General features: G+C 37.4%; 1 protein-coding gene across 2 annotated transcripts in view; it reads right to left on the bottom strand.

Annotated features, from left to right (window-relative positions):
• Positions 1-11,544, bottom strand: part of LOC136857811 (chromatin target of PRMT1 protein) — a 253,971-nt gene extending 242,427 nt beyond the window's left edge. The window contains exon 1 of one of the 2 annotated variants that reach the window (XM_067136755.2): positions 11,394-11,544. The gene's annotated coding sequence lies outside the window, so the exon portion shown is untranslated. Of the gene's footprint in view, positions 1-10,979; positions 10,998-11,393 lie in introns of those variants that run through there. The other variant, XM_067136756.2, reaches the window with a different exon arrangement.
• Positions 11,545-14,517: the final 2,973 nt, after the last annotated feature.

Here is a 14,517-nt window from a genome sequence, read left to right as displayed (position 1 = left end):
TCTTTAGGTTTTCTTTGGATAATGGTATTTTTAGTGCAAGATCTACCATACTATAGTAAGTGGCGCATTTATGTGCGTGTGGATGTGTAGAGTCGTTTCTGATAGTAGTCGCTGTTTGGGTTGGTTTTCTGTAGATATTGTATTCTAAAGAAGAAGGATGTCGTTTAATTGTAAGGTCTAAAAAATTGATCGAGTAATTGGACTCTGATTCCAATGTGAATTTTATATTAGAATCAATCTTGTTTAAGTTATTAAGAGTGGTAGCTGCATTAACCGTTCTGTCATCTAGAATAACATATCTAGACCAGAAGTGTATATTTGAAAAAGTGTTAGTGGTATTAATTGCAGTGTCTTCTAGGAAATCTATGTAAATTTCAGCCAAAATTCCTGAGGCCGGCGACCCCATAGCCAGTCCATCTTGTTGGTAAATGCATTTGTCAAATGCGAAATAGTTGTTATGTATTACGAGTTTTAGGACCTGCATAAAGTCTTGGATCTCTAGTTTACTTAGCCCACTATATGTTTTTAGGTTTTTTTGTATTATGGGAAGGAGTTTTTTGGTGTTGATACTGGGATACATATTATTAATATCGAATGAGTGAAGGGTGTGAAATGATAGTATTTCAAATTTATTCAGTTTTTCGATTAGTTCGATTTGTGTTTTTTTACAGATTTTTTAGACTGAAATTTATAGTTTTTACTAAGAAATTTTTGTATGAATTCTAGCTTTTAAGAAAAAGCAGCCTACCATTTGTATTCAGCCATGCAAGAGTTATTAATGCAATTTCTATGACATGTACTTTGCCCGTTGTGATTTTTGTAGCTGATGACGCAATGAGCGTCGAAACCGGTTCTAACTATTTAATAAATATTATGTTGTGAACATCTTATGCAACACGTTTTGTATTGAAAAGGTTGAACCTTCCTTGATATTTTAATTGTGAATCTCAGTTCAATACGGGAAAATGAAGTTTTTAACTTATAATGACAAAGTTAACCAAGCAAAATTTAAAGACCATCAATACATGGGCCTAAGAATAAAGATCGCAAAACTGGGCAAGGACATTCGTTTGTTAAAACAATGTCTATTATACAATTTAACTCCGAACTTTCTTAAAAATAACTCGAAAAAAATACAACGAAAATCTCCTCAACACTCGAAAACCCAAGCCAAGGTAAATAAAATCTGGCTTAAGAATGAAATAAGATTTTTATACAAGAAAAAATCTTTTTTAAATAACAAATTATATGAGACGCACCTTGAGACAGCACATTTACTTTCTAAAGCTCAATGGAATATATTCCAAAATAAAATTGCGGACAAACTGTTCTATATACTTGAACAAAAACAAGCAACACATGAGAAGAAACTTAACCACCTTAAAAATAACGCAAGGCTGAATAGTCCAACTACAACATTTCCTAACGAATCGAGTACCCGTAACCTAGAGTCTTTAATAGAACATTTCCATCCCCTAGAAATAACACTTTCAGACAAGGAAAACGAGATCCTCGAAAAAGGACCAAAACACAATTGGCCTAATCCAAATAAAGTTAACATCGCTACCACACTAGTCATAGAATCCGAAACAGCCATAAATAAAATACCTTTAGACGCACAAGATGAGGTTAGATTCGATGTCAAATGAACTTTAAACAAAATCAATAACCTAAAAAACAGAACAACTCCCACTAATATTAGTTCACATAAAAAAACCTTCGCAGAACGAGAACACATTACAAAACTCGCGGAAAAAATTAAAGTTCATAACCTTATCATCACAAAAGCTGATAAGGGCAATACAACGGTCATCATGGATAAAAATGATTATATCGAAAAAACAAAGTTTTTTAATACTGGTTCTTTCTCTTTAGTCAAAAAAGATCCGACACAGCAAATCCAACGTCTTCTAAAACAAACTTTAAAAAATACATCATTCTTTTTTACAGAACAAGAAAAAATGAGATTAATTAATATGAATCCCGGCCTGCCTACCGCTAAAGCTCTCCCCAAAATCCATAAGACCGGCGCCCCCATACGCCCCATCATCAACTATAGACCTAGCCCATTATATAAATTGGCCCAAATCATACAAAAATTTCTTAGTAAAAACAATAAATTTTGGTCGAAAAAATCTGTAAAAAACACCATCTAACTAATCGAAAAACTGAATAAATTTGAAATACTACCATTTCACACCCTTCACTCATTCGATATTAATAATATGTATCCCAGTATCAACACCAAAAAACTCCTTCCCATAATACAAAAAAACCTAAAAACATATAGTGGGCTAAGTAAACTAGAGATCCAAGACTTTATGCAGGTCCTAACACTCGTAATACATAACAACTATTTCGCATTTGACAAATGCATTTACCAACAAGATGGACTGGCTATGGGGTCGCCGGCCTCAGGAATTTTGGCTGAAATTTACATAGATTTCCTAGAAGACACTGCAATTAATACCAATAACACTTTTTCAAATATACACTTCTGGTCTAGATATGTTATTCTAAATGACAGAACGGTTAATGCAGCTACCACTCTTAATAACTTAAACAAGATTGATTCTAATATAAAATTCACATTAGAATCCGAGTCCAATTACTCGATCAATTTTTTAGACCTTACAATTAAACGACATCCTTCTTCTTTAGAATACAATATCTACAGAAAACCATCCCAAACAGCGACTACTATCAGAAACGACTCTACACATCCACACGCACATAAATGCGCCACTTACTATAGTATGGTAGACCTTGCACTAAAAATACCATTATCCAAAGAAAACCTAAAGAAGGAAAACACCATTCGTGCCATTGCTAAATTCAACGGTTATAACATCTCATTCATAGAACGCATTATTAACAAATGTAAGCATAGACTAAAGACAACATTAACCAAAGAAAGACATAACCCTGCCCTATTCGCCACCTTCACCTTTAACGAAAACATACACAGTGTAACGAATATTTTCAAGAAGCATAATATTAAAATTTCTTACAGAACCAGCAATAGAAACATATAGTTCACAATTCCAAATCAGTTAACAGGTCTGACATTTACGCAATGTCAGGCGTTTACCGTTTTCAATGCAAAACCTGTTTTTCCTCATACATCGGACAGACCGGGCGCAGCTTCAAAGTTAGATACTTAGAACACGTTAATGCCATCAGATATAATAGATTTTCCGCAATAGGCCAACACATACAGGACTTAAAGCATAATTTTACTACCATAGAACAAGACCTAGAAATTCTCAAAAACATAAATAAAGGCCCTTTACTCGACGTTACGGAGAACTGTTTTATTCACCTAGACCAATTTTTTAACCCTAACTTAAATCTTAACGAAATCTCAGAAAAATCCAACATTCTTTTCGACTTCCTAATAGAAGTCTTTAGAGGTATAAAAACCACGGGAGGAAAATCGATCTTTCACGCTCTCCACAGTACTCTTTTACGGCCCACACCACTGTCACTCCGCCCTCCTGACCCGACTTAAACTCCACCTCCCTACCCCCTTTCCTCTCTACTTCCCCTCCCCCCCCTTTCCACCCCTCTCACTCTAACTTTGCTACTCAGTCACACCCATCTCACTTGTCCTCAACTCTTCTTACACCACACACTCAGCACGCTAAACAAGGTGAGTCTCATATCCTATCATCCTTGGCCGCGACTCCATTTAGACTTCCATTTCACTAACTTAGTTTTTCTTTCCTTTCTTTTAAGACTCACCACCCTGTTGAGCTGAGACTAATTCGAAGATCAACCTTATTCAATCGCTCAACATCAGGTGTCCCGGCCTCGACAAAATCCTTTTGTTGGTATTGCTATATAACATTGGACCTGGACTTTTGTGCCTGAATTGAACATCAGAAGAGTGGACAATTTTACTACTTTGTTTTTACCACATCGTTTTATCATCATCTTCAGACTTTTATGTTCAAAGCATCAGTTCAATTTTATGCACAATACTTACCCATCAAACTACTATGCTTTTGTGTGTCACATCACATCATATTTTACTCAAGTTCTTCTAGCTTTTAAGAAAAAGCAGCCTACCGTTTTTTATCCAGCCATGCAAGAGTTATTAATGCAATTTCTATGACATGTACTTTGCCCATTGTGATTTTTGTAGCTGATGATGACGCAATGGGCGTCGAAACCGGTTCTAACTATTTAATAAATATTATGTTGTGAACATCTTATGCAACACGTTTTGTATTGAAAAGGTTGAACCTTCCTTGATATTTTAATTGTGCCTCATCTAGTCGCACGCGACAAACTGAACCCTGCTCAGCATTCGTTAAAATCCTTGGACAGCTGGGAATCAAACCCAGGATCTCAAAGCGGTACACACATTACCACAACATAGGGCTTGGTTTTCATACGCAGAGTTTGAAAACCTGACTCCTAGGAATATGTTGAGATAAATGGGAGCATAGCATGACTAGCTCTCTGCAAGTTTTGGATACAAATCATGTATCAGGGTAAAAAATGTGTTAATGATCTTTCGTCTACACCTATCTCCCACATCAGTCTTCAACTCAAAATTCATCCCAACAATCAGCAGCAAATTTTTGGCTCATGTTTTGAATTTAGTTGAATTAGCTACTCAAATTTCAATAAAATAGGCAAGATGTATGATCCACTCCTTATCCTCCCATCAAGTATTATTCATATTATTCAGACCCTTTTGCTGCTGCACCATGGCCTCAAGCATGTACCACTCACCTGCACACACTCTAGCCTCTTCAGTGGGTCACTTCACTTCCTTGTACTTGGCTGACCTTGCATTCCAAGCTTATCACTATTTCTTAGTGCACCATGGCACAGTTACAAACAGGCCTGAACAAAATGATGATACTGTATAAATATTCTGCCTTATGCTGGACTTTAAAAAAATTAAAAAGCCTGAGCTCATTTTCAAGCACAAGTACAAAAATAAATGTTGGCACATTTTATCTTGACAGAACTGAAGACTTGCATGGAAAAGGACTATGCCATGGCCTGCATCCAGGTCAAAACAATATCCTAAAAAAAAAAGTCTTCCTTAAGAAAAGATAAATTTCAATTCTTTGGTCAAGAACCTCCCCACGGTCAGGTTTAACGTCTGTAAATTCTGACCTATTTAATCCATCAAGACATGCGCTCAGTTTTATAATTGAACACAATTTAAAACCATATTAACAATTTAAAACTGTGTGACAATTATACTGTCTCAAAATCCATATTTTCTACAAGTCCGAGACTTGCGAGTCTTAAACCATAAATTGATGAAAACATATGCAAACCAGTTTGCTCACTTATAAAATAACGTGGATTTGAAAGAGCAACAACTTAAAATTACATAGTCTTGAAGAAACATTAGCTTAATTTATCACACTTCTTAAAACATGATGTAGAATCGTATTAAAACACTTCAATAAAATCTTCAGCAATCCTAGTGAGGTAGAAACGAGCAATTGGTCCTTTAAGATGTTAACAAGTACAACGTTCCCAGTTCAATGCGGACCCTGGAAACATACATGATGGAGAACGACAGAGAATTTGACAACATTCTGTTTTGGTCTAGATTTGTGGACGATACATTAGTAATTTTAGACGAACGTGTTAGGGATGCAACGGCTACTCTAGATGTACTTAATAAAATTGACCCACAGATTAAATTTACTGTGGAGTCAGAAAGTAATGAATCAATTTTCTTGACTTAAAAATCAACAGATCGGATTGATCTTTTGCTTACAGTATTTTTAGAAAGCCTACACAAACGGCAGTCACTATTAGACAAGACACAGAACACCCACAGAGTAAAAAAAATACCTCTACATACAATAGTTCAGTAGAACGGGCTTTTAGGATCCCCATGACAAAAGCCAATTTGAATAAAGAACTCAATATAATCCGTTCAATGGCTAAGGTTAATGGTTTTAGTGAATCCTTTATTGAACGTATCATCAAGTTAACGTACCCTTCACAAACCACTTTGCCCAAAGACAAACCTAATCAAAAGGTGTTCGCAATATTTACTTATAATAAGGATATATATAAGTTAAGTCAAGGTTTCATTTTGTACTGATAATAATAATAAATAATAATAATACAGTTGTATTGCACAATTCAGCCTCAGTTAATAGATCGAACCCATATTCCAAATCGGGTGTGTGTAGATTTAAATGCAACGACTGTGGGTGCACATATCTAGGTAAAACAGGACGAAGTTTCAAAATTAGATACACGGAACATACTAATGCCATAAAATATAACAGATTTTCCGCGGTAGGCCAGCATGTACAGGATCTGAAGCATAAATTCATATCTATAGAACAGGACATTGAGATCTTGGAGAACTTAGGAAAAGGAAGTTTGCTGGATGTTACGGAGGGTTGCTATATACACCTGGAACAGTACTTTAATCCAAACTTTAATTTAAATGAAATTTCTGAAAAATCAAATATTCTATTTGATTTTTTAATTGAGTTTTTTTTAAATGTACATATGCCGGTCAATAGGACGGTGTTTCATATTATGCGTAATAGCTTTACTAGTTGCTTTTTACAACCACGCCATCTGGAGCTCCAACAAGTCGCCGTTCCTCAGTTGCTCCTCCCACTTTCCCCTATTTCCCACCTTTGGTCCCGACCAACCTTGAACACTTGATTACCATCACAACACTGCTCACTAGGCTTCACTGTGCTTCGCACGGACAGCGATCTTTTGAGGTGAGCCACGTAAAAACGTTTACGTTATAAGACGTAATTTTATATATTGCCTCTTCAGTTAAGTGATAGTTTATTACATCATCCCTATTATTACAGGTCCGCATTGAACTGGGAACGTTGTACTTGTTAACATCTTAAAGGACTGATTGCTCGTTTCCACCTCACTAGGATCGCTGAAGATTTTATTGAAGTATTTTAATACGATTCTACATCACGTTTTAAGAAGTGTGATAAATTAAGCGAGTGTTTCTTCAAGACTATTTAATTTTAAGTTGTTGTTCTTTTAAATCCATGTTATTTTATAAGTGAGCAAACCGGTTTGCATATGTTTTCATTGGCCATACGCCAATTATAATAATAATAATTTGAAAAAGTTTAATTCCAACAGCAGCACTAGCATGTAGTAGCAAGACATGATCGCGGATGCATGCGTAAGTTCTATAGGTAGGCCTGTCTGTTTTGTCAATGCCCGGGGACTAATCGGAACCTCAAATATCACCATCAAAAGGAGGGGTAACTATTTTGTCATTGCCGGGTGTTCTAGCTCAGTTCCAATAATTCTATTTTCTCATCAAGATGGCCGAGGCATGAATCACAGTCGATGTAGGCCTATACAAAAAAATTTAAATGGGAAGTCACGTTCCATTGATTTGGATTGTACTTAAAAACGTAAGATCCCATTGCTAACGATTATAAGATTGCTTACTTTTCTTTAGTATTTTTCAACCATAACTGCATCATTTATGATGGTGTATTTTGAGTATCCAACCATTCTTCTGGCTTACCTTATACCTTAAATGGTGAATCGATACAGTGGCGTACCCAGAAAATAATTTCAGTGGGTGAGGTATGCCAGGAGAATGCACAACTTTTCATTGGGAGGGGGATATGAGAAGAAAGCCAGTCCTACAAAGTGCGGGTGATGGATCTTCAATAGATATTGACTGTTTTGATTGGTTACAATGTAATTATATCCAACAATCCAAATCATAGCTTCTGTACTGTTAACATAAGCCGGCTGCATTACTGAAACTGATCGTAAAATTAATTATATTGTTCTTCCTTTGTGAGGAGGTAGAATCTTAATTTAATCTGTCTTCTTAAAAAAGGAACCACTTTGATACTATGCCCCGTGAAGGCGACTACCTTCCAGGTCATACATATTTTGATTACGGGAGACTCAAGGCCAACTCAATTGCACCCACAAACAAGGTTGTATCTCCCCCATCCCATGCCTTTAACTCTGTCAGTGCTGGGAATCGAAAGCAGGATACCTCAAGTCAAATTCCAAAATAAGGTGACCTAAAAGTAAACAAAGAAGAAAGCAACATCCCTGCAAGGCTCCTTAATTCCCAGTTAGTGCTTCCGTCCGGTCTCGTGCATTCAGGACAATTGGAAAATGTATATCTTAATAAATGCTCCTCGTAAAACCTTCGTAAAAATAATAATTATCTATTTATAACAATGAAACGCCTCCTTTTCATTAGTCTCGGTTGAGCCGCTGTCCTCCTGTGTCAGTTTGCAGGTCCAAATCCCAGATTGGGTCAGTGGTCCTTAAAAGGGTGTTGTAATAGCAACAGCTCCTGCTGTTGACTTCTGGCACGTTACAAAAACTCCTACAGGACAAAATTCTGACACTTCAGTGTCTGTTAAGAACTAGTATTTGTGAAGGGAATAATAGATGAAGACAACGATGTATCAAGAGGTGGGGAAGAGGGGGGTGGAATGTCCAAGGATTCCAGACACCCAAAGAGTTTTAACGAATGTACTTTTATTAAACACTAGTTGTTACCCGCGGCTTCACTCACGTGGATTTTGTAATTTGATATAAGTAATCGATCCTTGGTACTGCACTAAGAAATTATCTGAAAATCCCTATAATATCAAAAATCACCCAGAAATGGAGCTTATTTATCCCAGACCCTCTTTGTAAACCACATTTGTGGTATTCCCTTTTGGGTCTAAGATGACCAGGCAACTGGCAGAGCTAACTCAGGAACATGAGACATAGAACTCGACATGTGAGAAACAGTCCTCTCTAAAGTCTATTAAAAAAAATACTTTCTTCATTTTTAAAGCAGATTTCAAATACCTATTTGGATGTTGTAACATTTTCAGTTTTTGGTATTAATCCAGCCCGGGGGCCACTACATTTGTAATGTTATAAGTGAGTGGAAATTAATGCAATCTTACTTTGAGAGCATGTGAGACGAGATGTGTTCATTGCGATGTCCAGGAACTCACCATCCCACCCCAAGAAGTACATTTACTTTTATAACCTAATTAAGATTATTACACGCCATATTCATTTCTCAAGTAGCTTCTTGTATTCCTATTGGCCAATGTAAAGTGGCACGTGATCTCCTTCCCGTGAAGGAACTTAATCATAATGCGTTACCAACCGCAGCACAATAAAACCGCAAGTGGCTGCGCTCACGAAACTAGAAGCCTAGGGCCGCTACTAACCGTCCAGACTAATGGTCTTGTCCACGGCAAGAATCCTAACCGTCCAGACCAATTGTCTTTCCTCACGAAACTAAGGGCCTAGCGCCGCTTCGGGGCTTCTAACCGTCCAGACCAATGGTCTTGTCCACGGCAAGAATCCTAACCGTCCAGACCAATCGTCTTTCCTCACGAAACTAGGGGCCTAACGCCGCTTCTAACTGTCCAGACCAATGGTCTTGTCCACGGCAAGAATCCTAACTATCTAACGTCGCTTCATGGCTTCTAACCGTCCACACCAATGGTCTTGTCCACGGCAAGAATCCTAACTATCCAGACCAATGGTCTTGTCCACGGCAAGAATCTTAACCGTGCAGACCAATCGTCTTCCGTCCGGAGGCAAGGATCTAATAATCACCACCATCAGCTATCGAAGCAAGCATAGTTCCTAAGTACAGAGGCTGGCAGCATTGAGCACTGCTAGAGAACATCCTTTCCGAGTAGGCCGCGAGCGAGGAAACAAACGACAGTCGCAACACATGGGTGGCCCCCGGACTGGATTAATGATATTACAGGTGTGAAAATTGGTACATGAAATCTGCTTTAAATATTGGTACATTTGTTTTCGGAATATCCGCTTACAGGAGAGTGAAAATAAGTGAAGGAGTTGAATTTTTTTATGAGGATATTTATCTCAAAAACTGATCTTGTTTTTGAGATACAGGCCTAGATACACCCATTTTTAAAATGCACTCCCTTAGCAATGGAGTATCCAAAAACTCCTTCCTTACTGTAATATAAATGTATCCCCAAAATTTCATTTTTTTTAAATGTCCTGTAGTTTTGGCTTAGTGATGATAAATCAGCCACTCCGGACGTTATTCTATATACACAGAGATTTTATATACAATCTATATTATTATTAGCTTCCATAAACCACACGAATCCACCACTCTTACTAGGAGCCACCTTATACACTCTGAAGTTTGGACACCCAACAAAATGAAACTCTGGATGAAGACCTACCCATAATTGGCCTGCTGAAACTGAAATACTGTCTACGCTACTGTAATGTAGCATGGTAATACAGTCATGATTTTAAGCAAGCCAAATAGTACATCAATGAAACAATCAAAGGGCTGTTAAATTAGTGATAATGGACATAGGACCTCCAGCTTTACATGGAATTCACACCAGTGAAACATGACTTTTAATTATAATTCCAAATACATTGGCCTGGATTTTTCAAAAAAGGCCACCTTGGTGAAGGCAGCGACACCACGTAAGTATTCCCATTTCTGCCCCTAGTAAAAAGACTATTGTATCACTATCACTACTAGTAATAAACCATATTTTTCTGTATCTACTGCCTGTCGTAAAAGGCACCAGAAGGAGGACTCGAGCTCTAAACTTGAGTGTTTGGGATGGCGACCATAAGTCCCTTAGCTCAGTCCGGCATTGCTTCAATTTACTCGTATCATGTTCCTCACTTTCATCTTTAGATTTGCGAGGCCTAGGGATCTTTTAATTTTCTCGCCCTTCGTGACCCTTGTCTTGCTTTTACCGCCACCTTTATTCTTCGAAGTGTCATATCTCTTCCATTTTCCTTCTGATTAGTATCAAACGAGAGTCGAACTTTCACTTTAATCACCATAACCATACTATAAAATATTGAATAAGACCGTCTCCGGCCTGTAAACAAACTTAACATAACAATGGCCATGAATTCAATGAAGTTTTGAAAACGAACAACCTAATTCAATTACCCTAGCGAAAAAAAAAAAATCGAGAGTTTAAGCTTATTACTTTCAAAACACATTCAACAACGACCCACACTCCGAGTCGGAGATGTGTGAAAAGTGCTTTTCAGCGATCTACTTCATTCCACACCAGAGTAAGAAACAATAAGCGTCAGCGATAAGATTACCGCAAAAACTGTTTACACACGAAAACAAATCCCGCTATAATATACATCCATAATTACTTCCACATCACGGAAAAAAAGATTTAAAAATCACGTGGTCATTCTTAATTACTGAAAACTCGTAAACAAACCTAACTCGCCACAACAAAATTATGTACACACCATTGACATACCAATATACGAAAGTTTTGGGTAGCCATTCATAATATTGCTAACAAGTACAATACAGAAGCATTTGAACAAAACACAGTCAAACATTCAACATTACATTTTTTAAATGTGACCTAGTTACTTACGTTGGTTTTGCAATCAAACAAATGTAAAGTAAATTGACGCCTCAAACATGCTCCCCGAACCAGTGACAGCCAACAAGCAGCCAGTCAAAGAAAATACACAGCATACAGCAATGATGCACAGCATAGGATATAAAGTACCGCAGAGGATAGCCTTCGAAATAAACGTACCCATATCCAGTGTCACCAACTATTGCCTACGAGATATACAAGGGCGGGACATAGCTACTAATTTACCGCTGAAATTTAAGGGTTGGCCGCCAGATGCCAGGTTTCTTGCTTGTTGTTTAAAGGGGCCTAACACCGAGGGCATCGGCCCCGCCAGGTTTCTGTTCTGCTCTTGGCGGAGTTTAACATTGTGATGTACGGAGTAATTGTGATGTTGTGTTGATTTTATGTATCTCGTGGGCAACGCACCAACAAAATATTTATTTATTTATTTATTTATTTATTTATTTATTTATTTATTTATTTATTTATTTATTTATTTATTTATTTATTTATTTATTTATTTATTTATTTATTTATTTATTTATTTATTTATTTATTTATTTATTTATTTATTTATTTATTCATTTATTTATTTATTCTTGAACATAACAGGCGTTCAGCGCCCAAATACATGTTCACAATAAAAAGTTAATAATAATAATAATAATAATAACGGTAAGTATAATAATAATAATAATAATAATAATAATAATAATAATAATAATAATAATAATAATAATAAACTGAAGCTCCATATACTAACTAGCTACCTGAACGAAATACTCCTTAACTACCCTAAATTAAAATATATCCTATACAAGATCACTTTATCTGTAAATGTCACCGACTCCTCGTTCCAGCACACTCATCACGTGTCCTTATGCACTCATCAACTTGCGTCACATTCATTGTTCCCTGACTTACTCCCGACAAATACCAAAACAACACTAGTCAGCAATTACATTTCATCCTGCCATATCACAAACAAACAGTCCCTACCTTTACAAAATCACATACCATTTACCCAACTCCACCCACTCCATTATTTACCCAATACCAGTACTCCCCTCACCATTAATTTTATCATACTATCTCCATCCAGTGCATATCATCAAATTATTAAACACGCTTACCATAGGCATACATCACTATTCCAATAACATACCCCCGTGTCCACCCTCTTACTCTGCCTCTTTCAGTTTGCTCTCACAGGACATTTTTACCGCACATAGATACCTGTTCAACTCGCCCCCGTTTTCCTACTGCTTGATAATCCATCTTAAAATATCCTGCTCATCTCCTCTTCCCAATAGTTTCCGATGTTCGGCACTCAGTAATCTATTTCTTATCTTACTAATAAGTGAAAATCGTCATTCACTGCCTCACATAATATACACACTGTCCTGTCTCTCCCTTGTAACCATCCCTTATTTTTATGCAATCCCAAAATCCACCACACCATCCCACGCCTATTTAACCTGTCAACGTATCTAAAATTTATCACTGTTACCTCCTCTATTTTAATAAAAATATTTAGCGAATTTCTCAGTCTACTTTCCCCCAATAATTTCTGCCTATGAATGTCCCTAATATTCCTCTCAAGCACCCTCATCCCTCCAGCTTCTGTCTTCGTCCAAACCAACCCCCACAGATGCCCTAATCCTATCATATCCAAATATCGCTCAATTTTTTCTAGCCAGCCGCCCTTATACATGCTCTTTTGTTGTTGTTCATACGCGGCATGTAATACTCTCCCCCTTTCCTGTCTTCTTAAATTCATCCAGTATCTAACTATTCTTTTCACACACTCGAATTCCAAATCCTCCCCACACATTAATTCCGCCCCTGCATTAGCTGTGCACCTCGGCAGCCCCATCACGATCTTACCAAAACTACTAATAATACGTCTTAATTCACCTCTATTCTCATCCAACCCCCATACTTCTGCGCCATACAATACCTTCCCGAAAATCACCGATCTTAACACTAACCTCAAGGTTTTATAACTAATACCCGGATAAGTAGCTAACAAGTTTTTGACTGAGGCTAGGGCTGCCAAGCCTCTCCTTTTCGCCCTGATAATCTCATCGTTCCAGTTTCCTTTACTGTTAATAATGACTACTAAATATTCCAACTTCCTTCCTTGTTCCAACCTTTCTCCCTACAGGACCCATTTCCCTTCTACCCCTCTTCCTTTGTTTACCTGGGCTACTAGCATTTAAGATTTATTCCCATTAATTCTCAAGCCCCATTTCTTCGCAAAAAGCGACACTACATTTAAAGCTCTCTGCATCCCCCTTGAAGTTAGAGTCATCAGTATCACATAATCAGCAAATATCAGTCGCGGTACCTCTAGCCCATTAATTACCGCCACGGCCCAATTGCTGGCCCCATGTCCCTCCAAAATATCGTTAATAAAATAAACAATGTTGGCGATAATTTACATCCTTGCTTTAAACCCACCTTAGATTCCAAGTGTCTGCTCAATCTACTGTCTCCCAATTGTACACAAAACCTGATTACCCTATATATTCCATCCACTGCCCTCAACATCTTTTCCGAAACCCCCAATCTACCTAATTTCTATAATAGAGCCACTCTATTTACCTTATCAAACCCTTTTTAAAATATTTTGCTGCCACATAGACCGAACGACTAGACAGGCTCCTGTATTTTTCTAGAACGGTCTTTACTATCATTATATTATCCACTGTTCTTTTCTTTTTCTAAATCCTCCTTGGAAATCTGTCAATATTTCATTTCCCCCAGCCCATTCACTTAACCTGTTCGCCAGCACCCCCGTGTAAATTTTACTTAAGGAGTCTAACAGAGATATTCCTCTATAATTGCTCAAACTGTCCCTACTACCGTTTCCCTTGTATATTGGACATACAATTCCTATTTCCCATTCCTTCGGGTACTTACCCCCCTCATAGATCTTATTGAATAGTTAAACTGTGCCCTCTATCATCGTCTCATTTTTGCTTTCCAAAACTTGTTATTTATCCCATTACATTCCCCGCGGACTTGGCCCTGAATCTCCTTATCACGCTCAAGGTTTCTTCCTTTGTAATTTCCTTGTCCAGGTCATAATTTGCTACTCTCCTATTCCTCCAAATTACTTCTTCCCCCGTCC

This window comes from Anabrus simplex, chromosome 1 (assembly GCF_040414725.1).
Source record: "Anabrus simplex isolate iqAnaSimp1 chromosome 1, ASM4041472v1, whole genome shotgun sequence".
NCBI lineage: Eukaryota > Metazoa > Arthropoda > Insecta > Orthoptera > Tettigoniidae > Anabrus > Anabrus simplex.
This window is presented reverse-complemented; position numbering and strand designations above follow the sequence as displayed.